Source organism: Meriones unguiculatus, chromosome 8, assembly GCF_030254825.1.
Source record: "Meriones unguiculatus strain TT.TT164.6M chromosome 8, Bangor_MerUng_6.1, whole genome shotgun sequence".
Lineage (NCBI taxonomy): Eukaryota > Metazoa > Chordata > Mammalia > Rodentia > Muridae > Meriones > Meriones unguiculatus.
The window spans coordinates 7574198-7599516 of NC_083356.1; the positions used below are offsets into that span (position 1 = coordinate 7574198).

At 42.0% G+C, this 25319-nt stretch overlaps 1 protein-coding gene across 2 annotated transcripts in view; it reads left to right on the top strand.

The window, feature by feature from the left end:
• Nell2 (neural EGFL like 2) overlaps positions 1-25319 on the top strand; it is a 293369-nt gene that overhangs the window by 180849 nt on the left and 87201 nt on the right. The window lies entirely within an intron of this gene.

Below are 25319 nucleotides of genomic sequence, written 5' to 3' on the forward strand. Positions count from 1 at the left end.
CCCGTCTCCGTTACAATTTCACAGTCATACACTCTGGAACCTCCTGAGAGTAGCTGTATGTAACTCTGTATCTGGAATAAAATTATGTACAGCTGGAATGGAGGTGCAAGAGAGAGTAGCTGGATTCTTGGGTATAGATCTAATGTCATTCCCTGACAACTCCTGTAAGGGATCCTCAACGGAACTAATCTTGAGGCTGTCCCACTCATACACAGCTACTCTGGGTAATACAGGAACAGATGTTGTTCCTGAAGTGCAGCATTTCATGACACTCTTTCTTCAGTTCTTACATCCTCTCTGCCCTTTTTCTTTCCATGATGATCTCTGAGTCTTGGAGGGAATGATATAGATATTTGCTTACTTTCTTTTACGTGTGAGCCTCGGACCATTGTGCTACAACAAAAATCACTTATTCTTCTGGAGTTTGGTAGAATAAAAGTCTATACACTAGCCACTACTCAGTGCAAGAAGCTTCTCTGACCAAGGCTGACAGCAGCAAATATAGATGTAAACACATGTATTTAGAAAGCAATTTGATAGGCACATCATCTTTGTTTAACAAAAAGAAAGAAAGAAACAAACAAAAAACAGCAGTATCTGAATGGCTCTGGTCTAGACCTCCCTAGACATGGGCTTTTCACTGGATTTATCCTGCCTGGTGTGAATTTTCTCCTGTGGGAGTTTGATCAGAGTTCAAACCCGAATGGAAAATAGTTGATTACACTCTTAACACTCATGCCATTATAACACTAGATGGTTCCCCTTTCTGTTATGCTGACAGTATAACCCAACGATCTGAAGGGAAATAGGTCTATTAGTGACAGTTCTGTACCAGCAATCCATGTAGCAACTCCTGGCACTACATGAGCTACCAGCAAGGAAGAAGCTTCTAGCTCACTTTACCCTGGTTTTCTCATGTTCCACACCCCAAGTATACAGTGTTTTCAGCAATATGATCTTACCATTTAGTTCTGGTAGTCAACAAACAGCCATGGAGATGATCTGTATTGTTTGGGGAGGCTTGGAACAAACAGGTGATAAGCAAGCAGCTGACCCTTGACACTGAGTTTCATGGATTCTACCTCACAAGTATCTTTCTTTACTTTTTAGCTGTTATTTTAATCTTTATGGCTGCCTGTTGGGAGGTTTCCTCATCCACATTTTGTGTTACCTCTGCCTTACCTTATGATGTTCTGAAGCATTTTGCAATGGTTGCTGTAGCAGGTCACAGGCATTAGAGCTGCATAGGGCAGTTGCTTATGTCACTCCTTCGGAAGCTTTCATTTTGCCTCTAGTACTATGAAAGGCAGTGCTCAGGGTAAAGACGTTCAGGTCAGTTCCAGCTCAGGGGCCTCTGGACTCTGTATATAAAATCAATGATATTTTCAGCAATAGGGATTTATCTGCCATCTCTGGGGGCTACCAAGGAGTAGCCCGTAAGTTTGAGGAGTTTCTTGGACAAGCCTGACTAACAACTCAAAAGACAGATTATGTTCGGTGTTGGGGTTTTCATTAGGTGGTCTTTGGCACTTGGAGGGGGAACTGGTAGTGACTGTCTTTTTACAGAGGGTTGGCAGGATCTCTGCAGACCTACTGCTATCCATTCTCAGAAAGAACCAGTTGGCCTCGGGAGTCACCAAACTACATCATTTAGCCTTCTGCAGTCTGCTATGTGCTGACTTAGAGCTCAGCATGGATGATAGCGTTTTTATGTTTCTTTTCTCTTTTTTACTTATTGCAATTCCAAATTTGGGAAAGTTCTTTCTGGACAGACAACCCAGGTTCAATTGCATATTGTAACATCCTAAGTAGGGATGGTTCATCAACTTCTGCTACTCCCTAGCAGTCCTGTTCCAGACTACAGTATACTCTTTTTACATTATAATATTTTATTTTTATTAATTACAGTTTATTCCCTTCATATCCCACCTGTAGTTCCCTCACTCATCCCCTCCCATTCCCACCCTACCTTCCTCTTCTCTACCCTTACCCCTCCTCCAGTCCACTGTTAGGGTAGGTCCTTCTCCCCTTCCATCTGATTCTAGTCTATCAGGTCTCATCAGGAGTAGCTGCACTGTCTTCCTCCGTGGCCTTCCTCTGTGACCCCCTGAGGGGGAGGTGATCAAAGAGCAGGCCAATCAGTTCATATCAGATATAGTCCCTGTTCCCATTACTATGGAACCCACTTGGACACTCGGCTGCCATGAGTTACATCTGTGCAGGGGTTCTAGGTTATCTCCATGCATGGTCCTTGGTTGGAGTATCAGTCTCAGAAAAGACTCCTGGGCCCAGATTTTTTTTGTTCTATTGGTCTCCTTGTGGAGCTTCTGTCCCCTCCAGGTCTTTCTATCTTCCCGTTCTTTCATATGATTCCCTGTACTCTGCCCAAAGTTTGGCTATGAGTCTCAGCATCTGCTTTGATACTCTACAGTATATTCTTTGCTTCATCTTCAGTGCCCAGGATGTCCTCGTGTGCCTTTGGCAGATTACATTCATCAAGGAAGCACATTACCTCATGAGACATAGAAGAAGATGGCTCCATAGGAATGTCTCCCACACCTGACAGACAACTCAGCCTTAGTTGCATGTTTTATCAGTTATGTCAGGTGCACAGTGACAGCTAAATGCAGTAAGTAGGAGCACCATTCTCTACTACATGGAGGACAGACACCCGTGTATTGCTCCACAGACACTCTAGCCTCAGACAGCTTAGCTTTGTTTATATGTCTCATTCCTCACAGCAGGAACAACACAACTTTCCCTCCCAAATTCATCTTTGGTTCTGTCACATTCCTGTATTGGGCTGAACTTTTACTCTTTCTCTCTCACCTTCCCCCCCCACACACAAATATCTACTCACCCAAGGGAACACAAACAATGGAACAAAGCAACAATTCCATCCAAGTCTAGCTTAGTTTAGCAAGCTTACACCTAGCAGCATAGGTGAGGGGCTGCTCACAGGAGTATGCGTGGTTTCCCCACAGCCGTGTTACCCCGGCGTGGATGGTGACCCCCCCCCCATTGCTACATAGATGGATTCTCTCTCCAGTTTACCTTTCATATTCTACATACTCTAGCACTTCCTGGGGCAGATGGAAGGAAGTGGCTGGAAGCTGAGTTGATAATCAAATGACCCTCCCCAACCTTCTGTCCGGGGAACCGAGTAGACCTAATCTTGAAGGGCTTTTGTGGGTAGCTGCTCTATCATGATAGTCATGACTGAAATGCTCAGGGGACACAGTCTACAGGACCTCGCTCAGGGGAACTTTTATGCCTCTTGTTAAGAAAAGAAAGAAAAGCTGAAGAGGAAAGTCAAGATTATGCTAAGTATATACTTAAATGTTTCCTTTCTCTAATCTTATATGAATTACTAAGGCCACTTGAAGAGGCAGCCCCTAAATGATACTTTATGTAATGGAAGAATAATTTCACAAACATTGTGATGTTCTTCAGAAAGGGCTTCTTCAGTCTCTTAGAGGTAGGAAGACTGAAGGAAATAAGAGTCTTCATACCTGGTAAAGTGCAGTTGAACCTACATTGAAGGGTCCCTTCTGTTTCTTTTCTGAAGTGCCATTCCCTTCAGAACTATGACAAGTCCTTCTCAGGGCTGCCCTGGGTGGTTTGTGAAGTTTGATATTGGTACATGGATTCCTATACATACATATAAAAACAAATGGAGGAAGAAGATCAGCTTTAGCACCATAGGACCGGAAGGAATGTGAACATGAAAAGGAACATTCCTTTGCATTCTACCCTTTAATTGGATTTTACATAAAAATAACAAAATAGCTAAAATCATAAAGTTAGACAGAACCTAAAAATGTTCTTTAATCATTTCCTATTTCCTCTCCCAATTATATATTCTCCATCAATCAAAATGATGTTACATATAATCCATAGAGTTTCCAGGGAAGGGGCATCTATATACTCATTGGCCACCCAGGGAGTATAATATATTTACATATAATATGTTATATTACATATAATAATATCAATAAATACTAGTTTCACGTTAATGGTTAACAATAACAACAAACCCCAAAACCTAAGATCCAATCTTCCCAACCTGCTGCATCTAAGGTGACAGCTGATGTTGTGATTCTTAAAGCTAAGAGTTCTAGTGCTTTCTGACTGGTCTGACGATGCACTCTCAGACACTCAGGGAAGCTTTGCAGCTCTTTATCCTTCCCAGTGATTCTCTGCTTTTCTTATAATAATGCAGTGTAGAAGGCCCACGCTGATGTTTCCCCAGGGCATGCTCTTCAGAGGTTCACTTCTGTTCCCAGTCTGTGTGCTGGCTACACGTCTAGCTGCAGCGAATCCAGCTGTCCGCTTTGCACCATTGTGGCATTTTTCTCACATTGCCTTTCTATCTCTCATTGCGTGTTCCTTCCAAACGAAGCCTCACCAACAGCTGTTTGTTTCTGACCACCGTGGGAGAATCTCCCCTTAAGCTTCCAGAGTATCTCATAAAGTGGATAAAATGTCTTTCAGCAGGATGAAGAGGAAAGCTGAGATCATTTTCAGAAAAGCTGCTCAGGCTAAGGCTTTGGGGCTGATTAGAGAAGGACCAAGACTTTAAAAATCTTGCAGAGGACAGGAACATATTTCCTTAATGAGACACTGGCCTTTCCAACTAATGCATTTCTTCTGCTTCTTTTACAGAGGAGAAACTTTTCTGGCCCTTAAATTCCTATCTATCTAAGTGGGTCTACCAGAGTAAAAGCTTATAGCTCTACCAAAACGCTGGGTTTCTGGGGGAGTGTGACTAGCTTTTGTTTTTAATCTAGAGTCAGGTGGGTGCATTGGAAATATTCTTAGGCCAGTCCCTTATAACACTTTCCTACGTGGGAGCCTCCATACAAGAGGCTCAAAGGTGAACCTCCTCTTTGGGTTGGCTTTCTGCCTAAAGCCATCTAGCATCTTCCTCTTCAGGGGACACTGTGAGATCTGAAGAGGACTCCTCTGCTCTGATAAAGGTTGCAGTTTATTGGCTCTGAGTTCAGTGAATAGCACGCCCAGCTGCAACTGATGTAACCCAGAGTAACTGTTTGGCACTGCATCTCCCCTTCCCCCATCTGTGGCTGCATCCCAAAGTTTTCTCTTCTTCACTTTTTCTGTGGCCGCTGTTGTAAATGTTTTATACCTGTGTCCCCCTCTCTCTTACTGTTGAAGAGTCTTCTGCCTAACAGAATTGCCACTTTTAGCTATACCCATAAGACTCTTAGAGCTGCCTGTCTTGACTGAAAATCCATCACAGGCATTTAAAGAAGACTTCAAGAGCAATACATATGGCTTTACCATCCAGGTCTAATCAATACTGGAAGCTCTCTCTGTGTTAAGAACCTCACACAGCTAATGTGGGTGACTTGCATGCCTGAGGAGCTGCCTCCCATGGTTGGGCTTTTGAAAACTTCAAGTACTTTGAATTAGGTTTTTCCCTTTACTGTTAAGGTTGAAGGAGCTGAAGAATTCTTGAAGACAATTTATTCTAAGCTCCAGACTTTCTCAGATGAGGCCGCTGAAGCTTTCTGGCATTGGCTGCCTACCCGCAGTCATGTGGTGAGAGGCAATGTGAAACTAATGATAAGCCCTATCCTTAGTTTTGATTAGAGTCACCATTTGCCTCACTGTCAATTGTTTGAACATAAGGAGCAAAGATTCATATTTTATGTAGACACACACTATTCAATTTGTACCACTCAATAAATAAAATTTCTTGTAGACTCGTGGTTCATCAGCTTCTACTGAAAGAGAAATCTCTCGCCCCTCCCCCTTCCCCCAACGCCCACACACATGGTCCTAATCCTAAGTCAGTAATTAGTAGATGTATTTCGTTTGCCCCCAACGTGGTTATAAAGCTATTGCAATGATTCAGTTGACCATTTTCACCAATGCTGCAGCAGATCAAACTTTCATAATCTCATTAGCACAATTTATTTCCAAGAAGATTGTATGATATTCCTAATTAGTGATTCATAATTTCTCTCCTTTCCACATCCGGTATAGAGAAAAGACTGGTTATACCCACAAGGGAAAGAGGTGAGGAGGAGGCATGGGAGAGACAGGGAAATGCAGGAGGAGGACAGAAAGGGAAGGGAAAGGGAAAGAGAAAAAAAGGAGAGAATAGGGCAGGAGAAGGGGAGGATAAAAGAAACAGGCTTTGCAAAATATGACTCAAAATATTTAAAGTTCATTCTTTATTCTTTAGGGTCTTTACAATGATGCAATTACGTTTTTTTTTTTTTTTTTTTTTTTTTTTTTTTTTTTTTCTTGGTTACTGTTCTGGACAAATGAATTCTTTGCTCACTAACAGGAGCATAAAACAAGTTAGGTAAATCATGGCTCCTACTGGGAACATCTCCCTGTCACGGTTGTATGTAATAAATAGAGCAAAATAAAACATCTGAAGAATAAAGATAAAATCAAGGGTTTTGTATTATCAAAAGATAGACACCTGAGTGGAGAGACCCGTGCCTCAGACAGAGATTCTTCACATATCTGTGATTGATTGCTACAGTGAGAAAGGGTTTATTTTGTGGTTGTTTGTCTATTGCTGTCCTAACATCATGTGGTTTCTTGGAGTGGGAACAGGGGGATGAGAAGGAGGGGGCTCCTTAAAGGCACAGCAAAGGGTCTTGCCTGCTTAGGAAGCAAGTTGTTCCTATAGAACAGCGATTGCCATACAGGGAAGGCTACCTGCCCACTTCCGGAAGTTACCAGACAACTTGCTTCTCACAGCTACAGAGGACAGGTGGGGTGCTGTGCACACCTTGAGGTAAGGGTCTGGGCTGCTGCTGTGTTTCCTACAGCCTAGCTGTCCTTTTGCGGAAATAATTTATTTCCCTGGGACTCTTTTGGCTGCTTGCTTTCCCTCATTACTTTTGAAATGGTCCATTAATTCTCGTGAGCAGCCCCTGAAGCTCAGCATTATCTGGCAATAAGGTGATGCCCATGTGGAGAAATCTTGCCTTAGTATCCCTGATCAGAGTTATAGGACACACTTGTTTTTTAACTTCCTCGGCTTGCTTGCCTAAGTGTCCTCTTTAGACTCTGTGCAGTGCATGCTGCTTCCCTAACTCCTTAGTTACAGAGTGCCCTTCTGTGACACTTTGGTGGCAGACAGGAGCCTTCCTCACCAAGTCACACCTCCAACTGGTTTCTTTCCTCTTCTTTCTGCAATTAAATGCCTTGTCTTTTTTGCTTGTATCTTTGCTTCATTGCACGCCTGTGTATCATATGTGTGCCTGATACTTGCACAGGTCAGAAGAGGTATTGGATCCCCTGAAACTACAGTTACAGAAATAGTAACTTTGAGCCACCACGTGGGTGCTGGGAAGTGAGCTTGAGTGCTCTGCAAAAGCAGCCAGTGCTTTTAACCACTGAGCCATCTCTCCAGCCCCTAGGGGGGAAAACATTTTTAAAGACACCAGAAATGACCATAAAAGAAAATAGTTGGACTTAAACCACATTAAGTATTTGACTGTGTTTGTACATGAGGGCACGTGCCTATAATCTAGCACAGGGAATCTCTGTCTATCTGTCTATCTGTCTATCTATCATCTATATCTATCTAATATGTATATAATTTTAATCTCTGACAGCACAGACATGACAAATCAGTGGAGAAAGAAGTTATCTAATAAATGTGTTGGGACAACCAGTCACATACATGGAAAAATAAAATTAGATTCATCCTTCATGTCATAAAGTGTTAAATGACTATGACAACAAAATATTAAAACTGTGAAAGCAATCGTAAACAACATGAAAATATGGAAGAAATGTGTGAGCTAGGCTATTGTTTTGTGTTTACCATTGTTTTACTTTCATGTTTATAAAAATTAAAAGAAGGAGGAGGAAGACAAAGGGAAAGAGAGAGGAGAAGCTGATCTTAGCTTAGCTCAGGTGAATGGTTGTGCTCTAACAGAATTTCAGGCCTCAGCTGAAACAGCACAAGGATTCTTGGGGCCCCAAAGGACCCTGTCCAGATCTTCCTCACTGTGCTTCTGCCAGCTGTAGCTATTACTGTTGTCCGGGGGCCTTGGTCCATGATACATATCTCAGCACAAAGTATTCTAGAAGTCATTTGACTTTTGCTGTTGCTGTTAAAGAAAGTGCCTTCTTTGCTACTTTCTCCGAGGAAGTATTTTTACAGTGTTCGCTCTGCCTGTGCCTGCCCCTCATGACATGTTGGGGTCACTCGGTCGCTGCTGATATGCAGCAAGGTCAGCACAGCAGTCTGTAACATCAGCACTCGGGTCCTGTCCATTACGCTTCTTTAATGTGTCCACTATGTAAACAGAGTGGTGACTTTCAACGTGAGAAGTTTTCTGCACTTTGCTTTGTTACTGTTGCCTTTCTAGCATCTCCGTAGCTCTTGTCAGAACACAGAGACAAGGGTGTGAGATGCCTGCCTTTCCTGAAGTAGCCGCCCTGTCTATTTCTTAAACTTCTCTATCAACTGTTAGAGACAGTAACTTGTATAAGACACCCCTTTAATCCTGGCACTTGGGAGGCAGAGGCAGGTGGATCTCTGAGTTCAAGGCCAAACTTGTCTACAAAGCTAGTTCCAGGACAGCCAGGGCTACAAAGAGAAATTCTGTCTCAAAACACACACACACACACACACACACACACACACACACACACACCGTATACATACGTATACATACACATACACATGTACACACATTATTTTGGAAAGCACCAGCAACATTGCTGTTGTTCTGCCTTTTTCGAAAGATAATTTAAGTCAATGCTAGTAATAGCTTGTATGAACGGACAGTAATTTTATCATTAGCTATTTAAAATAGCTCTCGATAGATTTATCGAAGCTATAAGTCCTGAGCAAGATATATAATTCATTGTATGTGTCTTTGTCAAGTTAACAACTAGTGTATAAATGGTAAAGGAGTTGAGATTTCTGAGGAAGTGACATAGAAGACAGAGGCCACAAGAAGGCCTTTATGAGAACAATTACAGGAAGTGGAAATAGGTGTATCAGCTTTCACAAAATATCCTAAATAAAACTAGCCTAGGTACAAAATGCCCAGCTCAGGAGAAATGTTTAACAAGCATTAGCTGCCTTATTATTGGTGCTATTGTTGTTAGAGAAGCTATCTTCTTGAAGAAACGTTTTATTTCTCTGGATCCATCTGTCTCAGTGCTTTTCAGGTTATTTTTAAACTGGGTCATTAATTTCATGAAGTTGACAGCTTCTTTGGAAAGTTGGACTAGCCATTATTATTAACTCAGTTGTGAACAGAGCCTTTGAAAAGACCGTGAAACTCGGGTGTAAAAGACGAGCACTTTCTTAGGACCTGGAACGTCTTCCTTCAGAGAATCCACTGTGCTTCCTCAGCCAGGGCTGTTCCCATTGATGTGTGTGCAGGCCCAGTGTTGGACAGAGGCTGGAGCAAGGCACCTAGGACCCTGCTGGGATTCTCACCTGCCCAGAGGAGAGACATGGACCACCAGAGAGTCAGTTGGCTTGACTAGGTCTCCAGAAGCTCGCCTTGATGAGCCTGCTTTCTTTCATATGGATTTCTTTTCTCAGGAAGCCCAGAAAACCTTCCGTCAGGCAGTCCTATCGTATGACTCTGAGCTGCCATGGCTGTTGGAAAACGTTTCTGTGACTAATTCCTTTAAATTGTGTTTTCTTGACATTGCAAACGGCAGTAAATTACAGTGTAGGTCAACCTTTACATGAGATGTGAAACTCAGAAAATTTAGGTTTGAAAATTCACAAACATATTCCCTGAAGCAAAAAGATGTCTCATTTGCCTCCTGTAGTTCACCATATATTGTTACTTTGTAGCTATGGCTGAATAACTTAAAAATATGAACACAAACGATACAAAGTTAATTAAAGTACTATGCCCCAGGATTAAAAGAATTAATGATGACAAGCTTTTTCTAAAACCATCACCTAAGGCTAGAGACATGGCTCAGTGGGTAAGAGCCATTATTGTGCAAACATGGGGACCTGAGTTTGAATCCTTAATATCCACACCAAAATCTCAGCATGGATATAGTTGCCTGTAATCCAGCTTTGGAGTGAAGACACAAGTGGACTCTAGAGTCCATTGGCTGGAGAGCCGGGTGAAAAGCCAAGCTTTTGGTTCAGCGAGAGATGCTTTCTCAAGGCGAAATCACCAAGTGATAGAAGAAGATATAGTATGTCTTCCTCTGTCTTCTACACACCCCAATACCCATGTACATGCACTGCACACACAGAGAACAAACACATCAACACATGTGTATACAATGCATTTCACATGCACACACACACACACATATATATAACACATCACACATATGTACTCACACACACATACACAATGCTTCTCTCACAAACACACATGTATACAACATATCTCACACCTACCTACACATATACACAACACATCACATGCACGCACAGCACTTCAATGCACATATACAAAATTTATATCACATGCACACGTAAACACAAGTTATACACATGTACAGCAATGCACACACATATACACAACACATTATGCACACACATGTACACAACATATCTCACATACATATATTCACATCACACGCATCATGCACACACACCCTATAAACTACAAACCTGTATCCAGGAAGCATTTCCAGGATAGCATGCACCATAGTTCCCAGGACGGGTTAATGTTCAGGGTACTGCAGACAATGGTAAGAAAACTTGCAGAAAAGAAATGTGCCTGCAGTTACCAAGAGGCCAAGGCTACATACTTACCACCTTTCTGAAACACATATGTGCGTTACACAATTAGCACTCAGCTCAGAAAGGAATGGGCTTAAAGGCTTAGGCAGGAGAATTGCCTTTTGGAAGATGAAAAGCTCAGGAGGAATCTGTTCGGAATCTGTCAGTGAGTGGGGGAGGCTCAGAGGCTCCAACACTGCAGTTTCCAGGCTTGTCAGAGCCTCTGTGCTCATCACAGTGCAGCTATCCTACCCGGCTCTATCCAGCCAGCCTATCTGGCTACGGTTTGATCTTCAGAGTTCCAGAGTTATGTTGCCAAGCTAGCCTGGCTCTCCAAGAGCCCACCTGTGCTCTCGATGACAGGAGAGGCCTCATTAGCAAGCCTCACCCACTTCGACTTGGTTAGTCACTAAACCCCAATTTGCTCCTGTTCCAGATGGATGTGTTGCTTGAATTAGATTTCAAGATTTCTTTACGTGAAAAGCATGGAGTTGAAAATTCACCTAGGGGAATACAAAGATCACCCAAGCCAGCAGTTTAACAATAGCTGTGTCTTAGCAACAGATGCCTGCGGAGGACAGGATTGCTGAAGCTCACAGACACCTTCCTTCCCTTCTTGGTTGCTGACAGATGACTCTCAGGCTCCCTCATTCTTTTGATCACTGTGTGGCAGAGTTCATCTTCCAGTTCAGTTGCTGGCCTAATCCTGCTGAAGGTGACATTGCCTGACCTTACTGTCATCTCTCTTTTCCGAGCCCAGGACACCTCAGTGGTGTCACAACTAAGGCACATCATAGAATCATAGAGTGGGGATCCAGAGATGAGTTTTCCTCTCATATAAAGATTCCTTTTTTTTTTTTTTTTCTGTTTTTTTGCTGGAGTGAGGTATGTTCTCACGGTCTGGATGAGGAGCAGATTTTGCTGGCACTCTTTTGTCACTTATTTTAGTGATTAATTCTTGTTTTCTGCTCCTCTTTAAGGGGGTTTCCCTTCGCCTAACAAATGTTATTTTATTAAATATCATTGGGCTAGTTATCTACTGCTGTATAACAAAGAGTGACAAACATAGAAACTTAAGCAACAAACACAGAGTCTGCCAGACCTGCTGGACTGAGGACCCAGGCACTGTATAACCAAGCGGTCAGGTTCAGAGCTCCTCAGGCTGCAGTCAGGGGCTTGGCAAGAACTGGGGAAACCTTCATTCCAAGTTCACGTGTTTTGTTGTCGGCTGATAGTTTCCCACTGGTGGCTGATGGTAGATTGCCCTTAGTTCCTTACAGCATGGCATGGACCCTCTAACATAACAAACATCTCCATCCACCAAAGCTGGTACAGGAATGAGCCTGCCAACAGGATGAAATCACTGTCTTTGTAATCTACATGCAGACCTGGCAATTTGTTGCCTCTTCCATATTAGAAGCAAATCACTGGGTCTAGCTCACACTACAGGAAGAGGGGTTTCACAAAGGCCCACGTGACAGTCTATTCAGGCCATGTTAGAGGCCAAGTACTATGTGCATTGACTGTACGGGAGAAATAACTCTCCCCCAACTGTGCTAAGCATGAGTAAGCAGCAGCAGGTGGAATAAGAGGAGAGAGCTGGAGCATTAAAGTCTGTTAAGAACTGTAAATAGAATGAGAAACTCATGTTGTACATTTCCTTCCTTTTCTTTCCACCAGAACCATGATACGGGTCGTGGTAGGTTATCATCCTGTCTAATAAATACAGCCTAGGTCAACACTGTAGTGGAGCAGAGTACAGCAAGGAGGAGACATGCAAGAGCCCTGTGGGAGGACGGGGGATGATCTGGTGGAATCCTGGCTGGATTCGCTCACTGAGTGACATGGAAATTAAGGTTTTTACAAGAGGCTGTTTGTACTGATATCTGCTGGGACAAGGAAAATTAGTTTTCTTTTGTTGGGTTACTCTAGGTATATCAACCACACGCAGGGGCAGGCTCCTTGCCTCGGAATAATCGGCCAAGACAAAACAGACTCCACTGTGTTTTGTTTGGTTAGTTTTCCCTTGCTTTTTGGTTTGTTTTTGTTTGGGTGTTTCTTGTCTTATTGGTTTTTTTTTTTTCTCATTTGTTTGCTTGCTTTTATTTTCATTTTTGTTTTCTCTTTTCTTTTTTGTTTTTGAGAGAGAGGGAGAGAAGTTGGGTGGGCAGGAAGAAGGTCGGAGTTGATCTATGAGGAGCTAGGGAAGGCTAATAGTGGGATCAAACTATACTGTATGAAAAACTTAAATAAAAATACAGTAAAAAGTAAAAAATAAGTTATTTTAAAAGATGCATACTCATTTCAGGGGAGGAAGAGGTAAGAGAAAACATTTTTAATGTATTTCTTTGTTTGCTTTACATCCTGATCACAGCCCCCCTCTTCTCCTCCGAGTCCTCCCTCACACACCCCTGCACTCATTCTCCCCTCTCCTTCTCCTCAGAGAATGGGGAGGTCCCCTATGGGTACCAGCCCACCCTGGCACATCAAGTTGCAGCAAGACTAAGCATGTCCTCTCCCACTGAGGCTAGACAAGGCAGCCCAGCTAGAGGAAGGGGATCCAAAGGCAGGCTCTCTAGAAGCTGGGGGACCCACCTGAAAAACAAGCTGAACATCTGCTACACATGTGCAGGGGATCTAGGACCAGTCCCTGTATGTTCTTTGGTTGGTGGTTCAGTAAGACAAAACATTTTAAGAAATAGGAAGAATAGGATGACTTGGTAGAAGAATAGGCTACTTGGTAATAATCATCTTAGTGAGAATGGGATTGCAAGAGACAAAGCCTGGCTTGTGGAAAAGCAAAGGCATGTTTTACAGTTTCTGAAACTCTCAGGCAATCTATGAAGCCCCAAGGAAGCTTTGTGTTGAACTGCTGGTGCTTTGTTTCTGTCATGTGATATTGTTTTACTTTCTGCATAAAAACTTGTTTATTTAATTGACTGTGCTTTCCCCAACCAGTGCTGGCCACCTTTAAAGGGCAAGGCAGTGCTTTTACTTTCAAAAAGACAGAATGCTTGTCATTCTTGGAGCTCTGTGAAAACAGATTTTCAATGTGGACTAATAAAAGCTCATTTTCCAAATTTTCTGAATACAGCTCCATTTATTCACTGACTGAAACATGTTATAACAACAGATTCATGCATGTGTGTCCATCCATCCATCCATCCATCCATTACATACGGAGAAGACAAAATAACAGCAGCAGAAAGCAGACAGAACATGACTGCAAGGTCCATAGCATCTTGCTAATTTAGCCAAATCAAATTACGTGCTTTCCCTGGCCCTCTTTTCCCCATGAGCATTTTTGTGGCATTTTAGCTTATGGCTGACATCTGAGTTAAGCCCCTTAAATTTGAGTCCTTGTTCTACTCAATTTACCTCAATCTCTCCACATTTAAAATGCCATTTTATACTTATTGCATGTTGTTTTAAATACATGAAGGGAGTCATGCTAAGTGATTGACATGAAAGCTGAACACAGGGACTCCAGAGGCAGTAAGCAGTGGCACCCGGCTCTGGGCACAACCCTCATCTGTGCCTTTCCATAGCAAAAGGACCTTTCAGCAGATGGGAGTAAGGTTAAGGACTTTAAAATAGAGAATTGCCCTGGATTACCCACGTAGATCCTCTATAATCATGAGTCATTAAAAGAGAAGATTTTTTCCCAGCTGTGGTCAGAGAGAGGTGCAAATTCAGAGACTATAAGGGAGATGTAGCTCAACCAACTGTGAAGATGAAGAGGAGGCCCTGATCAGGAATACAGGCTGCCAGAGAAGCAGGAGAAAGACGGAAAGAGCTTTTGCCCCAGGCCCAAGGAGCATCACCCTATGCACACTGATTTCAACCAACCCATCCTGTGGAGGACTCCTAACCTACAGGACTGCAGAAGCCCGTACTATTTTAAGCTGCTGATTTTTAATTGCTGTAATGGGAATAGAATAAAAATGGGAATAAAAACTGGCACAGCGTTCTTATTAGATAATACTGTTGGATTGTCTGCAACTATATTTTAAAGGGATGCTCCGTTCCCAGTTCTTTCTGATTATTGAGGAGACCTGGTAATTCTGGAGCAAGAGTGTTACCTGCAGGGAGAGTTGCATAATCAGTGAAGAAGAAAAGCTCAGTTTATGCTTATGCTCAGATTTCTTACTTTCATGATTAGGTGCCTTTTGCCTTATTTGCTTTTGCTCTAAAAGTTAAGGTGTTCATTGTTTCTAAGACTGTCCAATTTGGCTTCTAGTAAGACAAACATACAACAATCACATAGAAATAGATCACGAGTTTACCTCGATCACAGGAAATTAAAAAAAGATAAGAGAACTCTTCTTATCTGCCTCCTTTAATAAGGGTTTCTTAACTTAATAATGGAAATGGTACAGTCAACACCGTAACATTGAGTTTCAGGGTGTGGGTGTTATGGGGAATGTGTGCTGTCTTCAGAATGCTGGGTTTGGGGGTAAGCTTTTAATTCAGGAAGGATCTGTGCCAGCAAGGCTCCATCTGAGCCACAAATCAGGGGCCTGTGGGCTACATTGGCTTTCAGTGGAGTTTTATTTGGCTTTGGGAGCATTTTAATGATTCAACACTCAAACGGTCAGAAGATTTCATTATAAAACCTGGATTTCCAGCTAGATTTTCAGATCGTTCTGTTATGTCTGGATCTGCATTGCCACACTTCAACAGGGCAGATACAGGGACAGCCAGCCCAGAAGTCCTTCCGCAGCGCCAGCCTCAGCAACTCCACAAAGAAAGTGCATATATAATACCAGAGTCACTATCTCCAGGCTGCCTTGACCACTTACCTACCTGACTAACACATGAATCAGACAGATTTTACTTTATAGCTTGTGATTTTTAGATGGTTAGGAGTGTGCTCACCATGGAGATCTAAACACAGAAGCACTTTCAAATGTGTGGTTTTTAAATAAGTCATGTCTCTGCCACATCCTAAAATGACAGTGAAATAAACTTCAGAAAAGCTACTGGACACTAATGACATTTGAGCCAATCTGTTTTCTTTTCTTTCTTTTTTTTTTTTTTCTTAAAAATTAGGTTATGGGGTTGGAGAGAAAGTGCATTCAGCAAAGGGTTTGCCATGAAAGGTGGAGGATGAGTCCATCCACTAGCACTCTGTAAAAAGCAAGGCACAGTGGTAGTGCATGCTGGTAATTCTAATACTAAGGACAAAGAGATGGGACGAGCATGGGGGTGATCTTACAAACCAGCTAGCCAAGCTGCTTTGTCAGTTCCATGTTAATATTATTTTTATAAAACTTAGTTTGTTTCTCATTTTCTCTCTTAACCCACCTGTCACACAAATAATTGAAACTCTTTTATATTTGATTAATAGCAAGCTTCAAAACACAATAACTGAGCAGTTATTGCTCTATTATTAATCCTCTAAGCTAATCTGGCTTCTTCCCAGCACACATCCCAGAGATACTTGCACTTTGTAGCTTTGCTGATCCAGTTTCTCTCCTGATGTCACCTGGACCTCTTCCCTACTTTCTCTTCTAACTCCTCCCTCCTCCCCTGACTGGCAGGAAATCCAGCCCTGCTCAGTGATTGGCTGTAAGCTTTTCTATTGGAATATCATAGGACATTTGGGCAATAGTGTTTACATAGCATTGAGACAGGAGATTCTCAGTACAAGGATTGTAACCAGATATGGGGGATACAGAAATTAGCATTTAAACTACATAATTACCTTATGCCTACAGTTCCAGGGTGACCTGAGGACCTGTCTCAAAATAAACTGCTTAGCTCCCTGAGGACCAACATCCATGGTTAACTTCTGGCCTCATATACACCTTCATACATGTGCACATGCATCTGTACCAAAAATGTGTGCCCTTTAGGACATTCAGCTTCTCTCTGTACATTTTAAAATGGGTAGTATGTCTCTGCATTAAGGTCAAATATTTCCTCATTTCTGTGAAGCACTTGGGAAGTCCCAAGGCTGAAAGAGCAAATGTGAGCGTAGGTGAGGTGTCTTCCTGTAGCTTTTACAGTGTCTCGACCATTCAAAAGCACCTTGAACTTATTGCTAGAAACCTGCAGTGCCTTTGAGTCCAGAAACAGCAGGCCTTGCAGACAGGTCAACCAAAAGGATCACCCTGGAGCAAGAGTCACCATCTCCTTGAAGCCAGGTGGTAGAGAGAACATTTTTCCTTCAGGGCCTTCTTACAGAAGTCAAACTGATATAATGGTTAATGGACCAATTTGGCAAAAAGTGCTTACTTCTGCCTACTCCATCATTCCTCCTAGCCAACCCAAAAGCTCATATGAATACCTTGAAGATGGGCTGAAACGCTGAATTTCTTCCTTCTCCAAATGGCCTCTTTGACACCACCCCCTTGTATGGGAAAGGAGTTGTGTGACTTGACATTTTGGTATCCCTAGGATTGACCTAGTGCTCTGTCAGTGAAATCTACCTACCTCTGCCTCCCAAGTGCTGGGACTAATGTGTGCACTGCCAAACAGGCCCTCTCTCCATTAACACTTAAAAACTACCTTTGCTAAAATGCATGGGTTCCTCAATTGTGTAGCTAACATAACAAAAGCCAGGACAAAACCCTGGCATCTCTGCTTCTGTTTTGAATCCATCTTCTCTTTACTGGATCAGAATCCCACATAAGTCTCGGCAGATCATTCTGGCATGTCCACATAAAAGCTGGTGAATCCTAAACTATCTTACTTTTTTTTAGGCAAAGGCAGTTTTTAAGGGTCTGTTATTAATGTAGAGAGGGCAACTTGATAGCACACACCTTTAATCCCAGGACTTAGGAGGCAGAGGCAAGTGGATCTCTGAATTTGAGGCTGCCCTGGTCTAAACAGCAAGTTCCAGACCAGTCAGGGTTACTCACTGAGCCTAAAAGAGCCAGCAGATAATGAATCTTGGTTAAATTCTCAGATTTTGTAAGTAGAGCACACTTATTCAAATGAAGACAATGAACACTGGCTGCTCTCTTCTTTCAGCCTTTCCCAGGGAGGGATACTTGGCTACAGTGAGACTGCATGTCTCACCATCCGCGGTTCATTTCTGTTAGGTTACACATCAGAGCCCCTCCCTGCTGGATTTTTGTCACAGGTTTCTCTCTCCAGTTCTGCACATTTCCCTTAGTTCTCTTGGTTTCTGCTGGCTTCTGATTCCTTCTAGATGACTTGGATGAACATGTGCTATGCTATTTTTTTTCTCATTTTTTTTTTGTTCCAGGCGTGGTGCATTATTACTTGAGTCACCATGCTACCTAATAAGAAGAACAAATAGTGTCAAGCCCTTCATTCATACTTTCTCTCAGTCCTCTCACCTTCTTCTACATCAGCACTCGTGTCAGTCCCAGTTTACATGAGAAGTAAGAAAGCCAACGAAATGCATGCAACACCTCAAATTAGCCGTTTACCACCTGGCTTTGAATCTGGCTGTGCAGCCAGAATTACTAAGGGTGTCGCCCTAAGAAAGTTGCCGGACTCCATTTCCTCTTCTAGGCAACAAAAATTAAAATAGTTATCACATCACATTCTGTTCAAAGTCTAGGCGAATCAATGTATATGTAAGAACTTTAGAGTAGCAGGAGGGTATCATACCACTTAACACCCTTTTACAATGCTATTTTAAAGATGTGCTCAACACAAATACAACTAAATTGTGGACTCTCAGAGACTTATAACTCACAAAGAGATGTAGGAATGTCTTTGTTTATCATTCCTCTAACATGGTGCCCTTCTGTGGACAGGGGCAATCTATGCTGTACACAGAAGCCACAGCAGTGGCTTCAAAAGCAGACCTGCCCATGGCATACCCCTGTTTATCAACATACAAAAGAGATAACAGAATAATTGTCACACAAAAATAGTAAGCAACATACTCTCGTCTTCTGTTGTAAGAACTTTCCTTGACACCCCACTTTTGTTAGAATTAAGAAACCTAGATTCCACATACCTTAATTCCTCTTGGACAATAAGTTTGTACCCCTTCACATTCCCACTAGAAGTGTATCAAGAAGGCCAGTTGTCTGAATTCTTGTATGCATTAAAGTTATTTTCCATCTACCTGTCAATCTAAGAGAAGTAGGTCGTAGACAGACAGACAAGTAATAGATATACTTTGGTTCTGTCAGTGTCTTTTTTGTTTGTTTGTTTGTTTCATTTTATTTTTTTAATTCTTATTAATTACAGTTTTATTCACTTTGTATCCCACCTGTAGCTCCCTCCGGAAAGAACACAATATGAGGTTTACTCTTGGCAGATTTTAAGTGTGCAATGAAGTATGTCTGTTAGTCTGTTGACACAGAGTTGTGCAAGTAAACTCTAGAATGATGCTTCTCACCTTGTGGGTTGTGACCCCTTTATCTTCAAAAATATTTACATTACAATTCACAACAGTAGCAAAACTGCAGTTATGAAGTAGCAATGAAAATAATGTTATAGTGTGGGAGGGCGGGAATGGTTCAGCACAACATGAGGGACTGTATTAAACCGTTGCAGCATTAGGAAGATTAGAACCAAAACTCCACTATTTTTGTAACAGGGAGACTTCTATGCATTGAACATCAGATCTTCTATTCTCTCAATTTCCACAAACTTAACTGTTTTGTACAGTAGTTTAATTGAACTGGGTGGGCATTGTCCAATCATATGTGCATTGGTCTTTCATCCCTTTGTGAATGGATTATTTAAATCTTTCACACTTTTCTTTGTTTGGGCTCTTGGTATTTTTTTATACTGCCTACTAATCAATTGTATGTGTTTTTAGAATCCTCCCTATGTTGGATAAAGTAAGAATCACATAGGGGCTCTTTCCCAGACAACAGCCAGCAGCCCATTTTAGCCACCAGAGGCCTCTGTAGAGATTTGCAGTGTATGTGGTGGGAGCGCAGTGGTCTCCTTAGCTCACAAAAAGGAAGGTGATGTACCCATTTCACAGGGAAGAATAGTATAACTCCCAAATGAAGTAGCTGGTCCATGGCCTGACAGTTTAAATAGTCAAGAGCAGGATGAGGTTTGCAGACACCAGACCTTGCTGTCTTTGTCTTGTTACCATATCACAACTTACAGCACATCACACTATGTCTTCTCCATTAGACCTTACATTATGGTTATGTCATATTCCTTTAAGACAGCATCAGAACTCAATGGGGCATTCTGACCCCATGTTTAGGCTTCTCCTGTCATCAACTAAGATTGTGTCAAACGCCAGACAGCACCAGGGAAAAGATGAATCATCCTGTCCCTTTGATCATTTTGTTATGAGCCAAATATGATTGAGTTTCACGGTTAATTTTATCATTTACTCTATTCAATATAATATTTTAGACACAGAATTTTGATATGCAGGACAGACAAGCCTCATCTCACAAAGCTCCACCTCAGTTTTTTAAACATAGAAATTGCAGGCATGTGCCCACACCTGGAAAAATACAGTAGTTTAGCAAATGAGCTGAGGAAACAGATATATGACTTAGCGACTTACTAAATGATTGTGGGAGCTTCCCTTTGTGTGTTTATGCTATGTGCTTTCAGCATCTCCCACCAGAGAATGCCACTCATTTACTTTCATATCAAATGATAGTAAAAAGGCCACTATTTTATTTAATTTTTAAAACTACTTTTACTTTCTGTGTGTGTGCGTGTGTGTGTGTGTGTGTGTGTGTGTGTGTGTGTGTGTGTGTGTGTCTGTCCCTCTGTTTTGGCCCAAACTTGAAGAAATTCTTTTTTTCTGTCTACCATGTGGGCAACATGGGAACAAGTCAAGTCCTCAGGCTTAGTGGCAACCTCCTTGGCCCACTGAGGCATCTCAGCCACCTCCCTGGCTCTTTCCTGGGAGAGGCTAATTCTCCCTCTCCCGGCAGTCAAGAGAAGGGGAAGGAAGAGCCTCCTTATTGGTGATCCAGTACAGAGTGGTCAGCCCTGAAACCACAGACACATCAACACAGACTCAATATGTTGCATTTAGATATTTGTTCGCACACATATACCCATATATACATGCCTGTAACAACAGTAATAAAAGAAAAAGAAGCCATCTAGTTGAGGGTAGGGTGACTGAAAGGGGCTAAAGGCACAGAGGAAAATAATATAAACCCGCGGTAATTTACAATGTATTTTTGAAAAGAAATATTTCGAAATGACAGTGCCCCTGAGAAGAAAATGTCCATGTTATTGTTCCATGCTGGAGGAGACTTACTGTTTTATAAGGTGTTATAACAACATTTCCCACCTCAGGTATTTCTATCTGAACAATATATGAAATGTAGTGTTTTAAAAGTACAATCTAGAAGATCCTTTCTTCTAATGATCCATGTTGCTATGCTACCACATTCCCAAAATAGCAACCGAAGCACGGCAGTGTCAGCATGGCTGAACAGTGGAGAAGACAGAAGTAATCACTTGTGAACTGATTTTTACCATTTTTCAGTTGCTTGGGTGATTGATTATCAAAGCCAGAGAAAATTAAGCACTTAAAGCTTTTGGGGACCTGGGGAGACACAGTTCCTTGCAGAACCAGCCGAGGGTTTAAATCTCAGCTCTGTTATTTAATTGCTGAGCAACAAAAGGCAAGGTGTTCACCCCTTGGCTTGGTTTTGTCATCATTACCACATGTAGGAAAAGAACTTGTGCAATCGTTGGGCAGTCAGCAGAGATCCAAAGACTTGACACAGTACTGGGTACATAATGTCTCACACATTCCCACAATGTTCGGGTAAAGCCAGTGGCCATTTGAAAAAATCCTGAAAACAATTGGTTCACCCTTTAAGACACTGAGTCATTGCAGGTTGTGCCATCAACAAATCCGTAACTGAAGTTGATGTCAGAAGTGAATTTCATATGCAGGACTGCTCTAATATTCAGCTCAATGTGGGTGACATCTGGAAGTCATTCTATGGCACTGCCAACTTTTCTTCTAATTTTTCTCTGATTTTCCTACAGGATCCAGCCGTTTCTGCTCGTTTCGTCTGATAAATATTTGGTTATGTATTTTCTGTGATTATGCCTGCTCACAATGATATGCTTCTCATATTCTTGTCATTAGCCAGGTAGTGCCCCAGGGCTTATAACCAAAGAAAAATGTTTATATAGTAAACCTTTCTTACATAGATTTTATATGTCTTTCAATCCCTGATGGGGCATTTAGCCTTGAGTGGCACCTATGATGTGATCATGCCTGTGAGTGGATTTTGTGGTGGATTAGCAGAAAGATTCAAGTGAGTAACTACTGAGCATATAAGAAGCAAAGAGAATAAGCCTGTACAGAGAAGAAGCTTAACAACATCCCCCTCCCAGCTTTGTTGGTTAAGAAAGACTTTCAGGCAGAAGGGGTGAGGTCAGGAGGTATTAAATGAATAGTCTGTGAATTAAAGGTGCTTGTGGGGAAGGGTGTCATAAATTTGTAGAGGGAAAATATTTCCTGGAGGATGAAAGAGTCACTGTAGCAGTAAAGGGATGGGTGGAGTGAGTAGAGAGGATGAGGGAACTTGTCAAAGGGCTTCTGAGGAAGTGAGGGGCTTTGAAATTGCACTCCACACTATAACCTGAAGGTCACAAGGAGAGGTGCTGGAGCTATGGGTAGAAAGGCACTGTTGGAGGAATTTTGAAAACGAAGTAGACATGACTAATACAGACAGGGGTATGTTCTCCTAAGGATATGTCTTATGTTTCTGGAAATGTTTTTCTCCTGAAGTGACATTTTATTGACTTGAACTTTTAAGGCTAGTTTGAGAAACAATCTTGTCAAAACTTAGTTTCATGCATTTGGTGTGTGTGTATGTATGTGTGTGTGTGTGTGTTGTATGTGGTATGTGTGTGTCACTAAGACATTTTACCTTCCTTCATTCTTCAAACACAGCTTTCTTACAAACAAATGTGTTAGCTACTTTTCTCTTGGCCATGAACAAATTATCTGACAGGAATCAATTTCAGGGACAAAGGCTTTATTTTGGCCCACGATCAAGTCCACCATGGTGAGGAAGGCCTAGCAGGGATGGTTTTGTGATGCCCTGCTCACATATTCATTGTCATACTTTGATCACATGTTCCTGGAGCAAGAAGCAAAGAGACTGGTTGGGGTTGGGGGTTGGGCTGTAACCCTTAAGACCTGTCCTCTAGCAACCCACTTCCTCCAGCTAGGACCCACCTCCAGAAGAGTCTACAACCCCCAGAAGGTTCTACAGACAGCACCACCATCTGAGCACGAAGCATTCAAACACAGAAGCTTCTGGGGGACATTTTCCATCCAAACTATATCAAGACCTTCCATTTCGCCTGCAGCGGTTCTGTTACTTGTTTTCTTCTGTTAATTGTTACTTCTTTCCTCTCCTGGGATCCCCAATCTCACATTGCACTCCTATCATTCTCTAAAGCATGCACATTTTCTCTTGCACAATATTTACATATATCTATATATCTAGATATCTTTTTGCTTAATTTCAGTTTGCCTCATTATACATAAACCCTGAAAGTGTAGAAAACATATCTCTGCTTTAGCTGGTTTATAAGCAATGCACACTAGCATATGTAGCACAGAGCACTTGGGCAAAATGAAAAGCTGAAAACAGAATGATGGGAAAGAGCACTTACATCACTGCCTAATGATGTCTTAGCTTTTGTAAAGCACTTTACAACTTCTGCAATATTCTATATGCATTTTATATATAAAAAACAATTCCTGCTGGGTGGTGTGGTCCTAGCCTTTAGTCCCAGCACTCAGGAGGCAGAGGCGGATGGATCTCTGAGTTTGAGGCCAGCCTAGTCTACAGAGCAACTTTTTATATGTACAAATAATGTTCAATCTTAAAATCAGCCAAAAATAAAACTATTTCAATAGGTGAACTACTTCTACAACTTCAAATGTGTAGACAAACGAGGACATGCATTACATACACAGCTAAAGAAAAATCTTAAAAATAGTGATAAGTCCACCATTCTCATTTCAAAAAACCAAATCTCAGACAGACTTGTCAAACACTATCTTGTTTGAAGTAGTTCAGGATATTACATAACAGAAGCAATTGAATCTGTGTCAGTTATGTATAGTAAATGTGCTCAATTAAAGGTTTATTTTAGGATCCTTTCAAGCTGGCAACAACCTTTGCAATTTTGGAATATCTTCTCCTCAGGGAAACAAATTGTAGAGGAGTAGTTATGAGTATAGGGAAAAAAAGCAGACTTACCAGACCAGTAGAAACCAAGCCAATGTAACCCTCCTAACAGATATACAGCTACTGCGCAAAAAGTAAAAATAATGAAATAAAAATAAAAATTATATATATATATATATATAACTGTAACATCAGGAAAACCTATGTTCTTCATCTGGATTGCTCTGTAAGTCTTTTAACTTCTATTAATTACACTTTATTCACTTTGTATCCCCCCCATAGCCCCCTCCCACCTCCTCTCCCAATGTTACCCTCCCTCCCCCTACTCCACATATGCCCCCTCCCCAGAGGAAGACAATGCAGCCACTCCTGATGAGACCTGATAGACTAGGATCAGAAGGAAGGAGAGGAGGACCTCCCCTATCAGTCTTTAGCTTCTTATTCCACTATAAATAAATTAGAGACCCCTGCAGATTCAGTGGCTAGTGAGGTTGTAAATGTGTTTTTTAATTTTTATTTATTTTTTATTAATTACAGTTTATTCCCTTCGTATTCCACCCATAGCTCCCTCCTTCTTCCCTTCCCAATCCCACCCTCCTTCCCCATTCTCCACCCATGCCCCTGCTCCACTCCACTGATATGGAAGGTCCTCCTCCCCTTCCATCTGATCCTAGTCTATCAGGTCTCATCTGGACTGGCTGCATTATCTTCCTTTGTGGCCTGGTAAGACTGCACCCCCCCTCAAGGGGAGGTGATCAAAGAGCAGGTCAATCAGTTTATGTCAGAGACAGACCCTGTTTCCATTGCTAAGGAACCCACTTGAACACTGAACTGCCATGGGCTACATCTGTGCAGGGGTTCTAGGTTATCTCCATGAATGGTCCTTGGTTGGAATATCAGTCTCAGAAAACATCTCTGTGTCCAGATTTTTGGTTCTGTTCCTCTCCATATGGAGGCTTCTGTCCCCTCCAGGTCTTTCTGTGTCCCCCTTCTTTTATAAGATTTTCTGCACTCTTCCCAGAGTTTGGCTATGAGTCTCAGCATCTGCTTTGAAACCCTGCAGGGTGGAGTCTTTCAGAGGCCCTCTGCGGTAGGCTCCTGTCCCGTTCCCTGTTTCCCCCCTCTTCTGATGTCCATACCCTTTAGTTTTCTGAATGAGGATTGAACATCTTACCCAGAGTCCTCCTCCTTGATTAGCTTCTTTAGGTATACAGATTTTAGTATGTTTATTCTATATTATATGCCTAATATCCACTAATGAGTAATTATATACTCTGTGTGTCTTTCTGCTTCTGGGATATCTCACTCAGGATGATCTTTTCTAGAGCCCACCATTTGCCTGCAAATTTCATTTCCTTGTTTTTAATTGCTGAGTGGTATTCCATTGTGTAAATGTACCACAATTTCTGTATCTGCTGAATGTGTTTTAACTCACGGACATGGCCTGCTGTCTCGACCCAGCCAGTGGTGTCCATACATGTATGTTGGATTATTAGCACCTTCTC